This window comes from Triticum aestivum, chromosome 4D, assembly GCF_018294505.1.
Source record: "Triticum aestivum cultivar Chinese Spring chromosome 4D, IWGSC CS RefSeq v2.1, whole genome shotgun sequence".
Taxonomy (NCBI): domain Eukaryota; kingdom Viridiplantae; phylum Streptophyta; class Magnoliopsida; order Poales; family Poaceae; genus Triticum; species Triticum aestivum.
Window position 1 is genome coordinate 338,546,497 of NC_057805.1, and position 6,000 is coordinate 338,552,496.

Below are 6,000 nucleotides of genomic sequence, written 5' to 3' on the forward strand. Positions count from 1 at the left end.
ATGGACGCCTAGAATCGAAGTGGAACACACCATGACAAAAAGTTGCTCTTGCCCTTTAACTTGTTTGAAAGGTTAATTAGATCCACAGTCACAACTCACGAGATACACAACTTCTTACCTACTACAAGATCCAAATGACAATATTGAGTACAAGAATATCCCAGTATATGAGTAGTATCGTCTTAAACTACTAGTACATTAAGGTACCATTGGGTGAGTGATCACTAAGCTAAGATGAACTCCATAATCCCTCTGAAGGTTTCTCCATCAAATCCTTCTATCTACAACTCCGTTTTGCCAGTATCAACATATCTAATTTTTTTATTCCACCAAAGATCAAGGTATTTTTCTGGTTAATCTCAAAATGAAGTACCCTTATTACTAGAGACAATCTCTTGCGTATAGAAGATAGCACAAACATAAAAAGTGTTGGTCACTCCCCGAAGATGAATCGGTTAATTGATCATTTCTTCTTTAGATGTATTGTTGCTAAGTACATTTGGAATGTGTTGAAATGAGTTGAAATGTACATGTCAATTTTCTTCTAGCTTAACATTACGTATGGCTTTCCCGGTATGTTCCTCTTCCACTCGAAGAAAGTTAGTGGGAATTGGATATCTGTTATTATCTGTCAGCATATGGATAGCAGGAAATATAACGCATTCTTAGATGATCTATCCTCATTACCCCATCTCTATGATACACCAAATCTTTTGTTGTGTTGATACCTGGATCTGCGGAAGTAAAATGAGCAGAATGCTCTCGCAATCGAACCTAGAAGACTTGCGGAGGTGGTGGCCATGCATGGTCTTTATAGCATAGGTAACATATGTGCATCTTTAGATTATTGCTTCGTTGGTGGCTGAATTCGTGTGCGGTACGGTAGCAATCATGCTTTTGTGATGATCTTCTGGAAACCAAACACTTCTAGCCATTTCTTAGTTTTTGGAGAAGGATGGGTGGAGATATGTGCTTTTCCCCTAAGACTTTTTCCTTTGTTTAGTCATCAATCTCGTATCGCTGTAAGAACTCTGCAATTTTCTGCCTTTTCTTTTTCTTTGCGTGTGTGTTGGTGTTGGTTGTCTGCATCTTAGTCATGCAGAGGCTGGATGTCTACTCATGGTAATTGTTTTCTCTTGATGCGACACTGTAAATCAATAAAATACATTATTTATCGGAAAAAAGTTGACTGGAAGAATTCTACATTTTTCTTAGAAATAAAATAGGAGAGAATCCTTCTTGAAAAAATAGAGACCATTTGAGATATATGCTACATAGCATTATTGCAGTGGAAATAAGAGGGTGTTTGTTTTCAGGGACTTATTGGTTTAGGGACTTAAAAAAGTCCCTATAAGTCCCATCTAAACCAAACAGGAGGGGCTTATAGGGACTTAAAGTGGGCATTTGGGACTTATGAAATAAGACTCTCAAGGAGAGTCTTATAGGGACTTATAGTTGTAATATGATCTTATAGGGACTTATAAGTCACAGGAACAAAACAGATAGGGACTTTTTAGGGACTTGAGACTATAAGTTGGGACTAAAAAAAGTCCCAGGACTTATGAACCAAACAAGGCCTAAATAAAACTCTCGATCTTACTTTTGGATAACTATTGAGCTGTTTTTAGGCAGGGAAGACAATTATTGAGTTTGTTTATGAAAATAAGCAATATTGGTCAAGTCAATAGATCATGATGCCCTGATAATTGTAGGATGCCAGATATGCTTTGTATGATACACGTATGCATGCATATTTTCCTCGTTCCAATGGTTCGATGCATTATTTGAGTGAGAAGAGATAAGAGATAAGACATCACACACACACACACCCAGCAGCTACCACCAGACTTTTTGTAGGGGAACCCAACTACCACATGTACTACGCTGAAAGTTCACACAAGATGTAATTAAGTATACTTTGTAAGCATGCTAAGCACGCCATATATGGGCAAACCAATAGTAGGAGGTCACTTGTAGGGAGGACTGACCGCACCGTCGTCGTTGTTTCTTTCTTTTTTGGCTCCCTGTCGTCACTGTCACGTTGGCATCAGACATGCAGCATGTGCACGCGCAATGGCGTATATGAATCATTGGGAGATGCGTGAGTTGGACAGGCATCTCCGATTCGTCGAGCCAGGGAGGCAGGCAGCGTTGGTTCGCCACAATTCGTAGAGTCCGCGTCAGCGTGGACAGGGTCGGAGTGCGGTTACGTGAAGAAATCTGCCACTGCGAGAAGAGGATGCAAAACTCTTTTTTTTTTTAAACAAGGCAAAAGACTTGCCATTTTCATTTAATAAGGAGAGGTTTCAGAACAGACATCGCCAAGCGGCGGAAAAGCAAAACAATTACTCTCGCGGCATTACATTACGTAAATGCTTAGCACCTGCATTGGCCCAAATCGAAACTTCCTCTTTGATGCCTCGCATGACAATCGCCACCGGCGCCGCTTTGCTCGCATTCCTTTCATTCCATATCTGTCATCCCACAAGAAGTAACAGGGAAGATAGGGCCTTCGTCGGGAGTGTATTATCAGAGAGAACCGCATCCCACGAAGATTTCACCGAATCAAACAGGAGCCACGGAGCCGTGGGGATAGCAAGCCCAAGCCATGAGAAGACCGTATTCCAAATCCGAACAGAGAAACGACACTTGAAGATCAGGTGTGCTGCAGATTCTTGCACCTGACTGCAGAGTGGGCATTTGTCACAATTTGGCCATCCTCTCCTCTGAAGCCTATCAGCCGTCCAAACTCTGTTGTGGATAATGAGCCCTCCGTGGAATCAATTGAGCGCCATTTCCCCCGGAATCTCCAAATAGACCGAGGGCAGAGGGTTCTGGCATCTCCAAGGCCGACCCTCAAACCGCCTGTATCCGTCTGGATCGCGTGGTCCAAATGCATTTTGCCATCCAACGTGACCCGGTATCGGTCTGTGGAGCGGTCCGGAAGTTATTTCTTCCGTAAATTGGAAACAAACCGGGAGTGCGGTTTGTGAGAGCCTAGACCACCGCCACGTAGGACTCCGACATCCCTGGCCCACTTAAATCCTCCCTCCAGTCCCATTCTCTTCCACTTCGTCCCTGCCCCCCTTACTTTACATCCGCACTCTCCTCCGCCGCCATTGTATTCTACACCTATCGCCTAGAAATTAAGGGACGTCCACAACCTACACAGCCGTGCCAACCACTCAATTGTCTCACGAAGCGTGGGATCCTCCATGAGGGCCAACAAGTTTTAAGTTTTAAGTTTTCAATTCTAAAACTTACGATTCTATCGGTTGCAGCTACCGACAATATTGTCGGTCGCTCATACCAAGGTTCAGGGTTGAAACTTAAAACTTTCTATTGTCGGCCGCGGGTTCTGAAACTGACGATTTTGTAAGTCGCTTGTACAAAGTTTCAAAAGATAAAATTAATGAAATCTTAAAAACTCTTCAAAATGTATTCAAAATGGATCTCATTTGAAAGCCCTTGTTACCAGAAACACGAATATAAAAATGACATTTAATTTGGACTTTGGTTCAAAAAAATAAATGAAATGTAGTATGTGCGCATGTATGAGTGTGTATGTAGTGTGTTAAAAAAAAGTTCCGTGTAACGTGTGCACAAGGATGGACAGCGTATTATTTGCACCCCATAATGTTTTTTTTAACACGACCATAACGTCTTGACCCAATAGTATCTTCCCGACATAAAGGACATGGGATCTCAATCATTCCGCCAACATGTATGGACCATTGTTAGCTAGCTTGATCATTGTTCCATGACACATGCATCTATCCTTGGAGGTTCCAAGTAGTATGGGCTGCTTCGCTATTCTGTCTCATTGTCTACTCCGTCGACGGAGATATACGTACACTTTTTTCCCCTATACGTACACTTATAGCCAGCCGTTTCTGCTCCGGTGCTCCCCCCTAACTCAATTTCCTAGGGGTATTCTTGACCCCCGCCATCTATTTTTTCTCCGGCCCGCCGCTGCCCATATCCAAGCCCCGTAGCCCATATCCAAGCCCCGTATAACCCGTATGACCCATACGTATGTATACGGTGACATCCCAAAAAAAAGGATGACACGACCCCACGACGGCCGATCCATCAATCACGCAGCTCAATCAATCACGCAGCTCCTCCATCATTCTGGTGAGTTTCTGTAGGAATATCGGCGGCAGCGATCTTATCGCCGGCGATCTCGTCTGAGAGCGTGCGCGGCACCGTCGTCAACCTCCAGCGCTCGCAGGTACCGCATCCCGTTTCCCCACGTTTGTCTCGCTCGCGGCAGCATCAAACGAACTGCCGTTGTTTTCGTCGTAGTGGTTAACCTAGCGGGGCGGGCAACCTAGCTTTCTGGCGGTCCAGGATATCGCAGATCTTGTTCTGGTAGTGCTGCTCGTCATGATATACACAGTGATCACGCGGGCTAAAGTGGGTTTCTTCTTTCTAGGGTTAACCTAGCGTCGGTTGCCGTCGGTTGTGTGCACGACGGCTCCGTTATTTGATGCGGCGGCTTACCTAGGTATCCGGCGATCCAAAATAATCACGACTGGTGCCGTGGGCTAGGAATCCGGCGGTGCATGTTATCACGGGTAGCGCTGCTTCTCGTGATCCAAAGTGATCACGTACTGGATTCATGGGACGTACCTTAACGCCGCTTGGTGTGGAGAGGGGGGAGGATCCATGGCCGATCAGAGGTCGTTGGCGTCGGTTGTGTGCACGATCTGAACGCCCTCGGTTGGGGCGCTCTCCGGTTGGTGTAGTTTATTTAACATCCGTGATCGTGCGCTAGGTGTTGTATATGTCAGCATTGATAATGTTTGCACATGTGATGATACATATTAATTGTTGTAGGAAATGGCGGACGATGAGTTAACTGATATGATGTATGACATGGAGTTTGGAGAACTGATGAAAGACTGGATAGAAGATTGGTCAGATGATGAAAATTCAGATCGTGGAGATAGGTCAGAGAATGGGAACGTATTGGAAGATCTTAATGTGAGTGGCATTATCATGTTGTAATTTTTTGGTGGCATCCGACAATATTATATTTTGAAAATTTATAGATGGATGAACATGATGATGGTCAGGAAAACAATGAGCATGATGATGGTGAGGAACACAACTCGGAGATCTCGAATGAAGATTACATTAGTCAGGTATGGAAGTGGAATTTTTTGTTGGCATGCATGCAAATTGAATTAATCCTGGAATATTATATGATAAGTACTTATGTATTTGTGTTATATTTTTCAGCTCATTTCCGAATGTCATAATGCGTACGACTATTACGGTGAATCCGACGCGGAGACAGGCCTTGATGTCGAATCATTAGCTGCATCTGATTCTGGGGAGTCGCAATCGTCGGTCATCATGAGTGAGGTATGTATGTAATCAATGTTGTATGGAAGTAATGTTATACCATAGAAAACTGTTTTCATGGCTATGTTATGATTGTGTAGGTGACAGAAGTTGAGGGTAAAAAGAATGTCCAAGATACTGCTAGTGCAGATGATAAGAGGGATATGTTCATGCAGATAATACAAATGACTTTTACGTCTCACGAGGCTGCGTATGATTTCTACAACAGCTATGCTAGAGATAATGGTTTCAGCATTAGAAAGAATAGGGTCAGGTATAGCAAAACCGAGTCACGTCATATGCGTTATAGGCGGTTTGTTTGTTCCAGACAAGGAAAACGTGACAGCAGGTTGCTAACCGAGGAAGGACACAGCCGTAGGCTCAGACCCGAGACACGCTGCCACTGCGAAGCGCACCTGACCGTGAAGCTTGACCAAAAGCGTGGGGTTTGGTATGTTGATAGTTTTGAGGACAAGCATAGCCATATCTTGGCAGGACCGGACGAGGTACCTTTTCTTTGGTCCCACAGAAAAATCAAAGAGTACCAGAAGCATGAGATAATGTCCATGGGAGCTGCAGGGATTAGAATTCACGACATGATGGATTGCTTCATCAGCAAACATGTATGGTATGGCGGTGTTGGTTTTA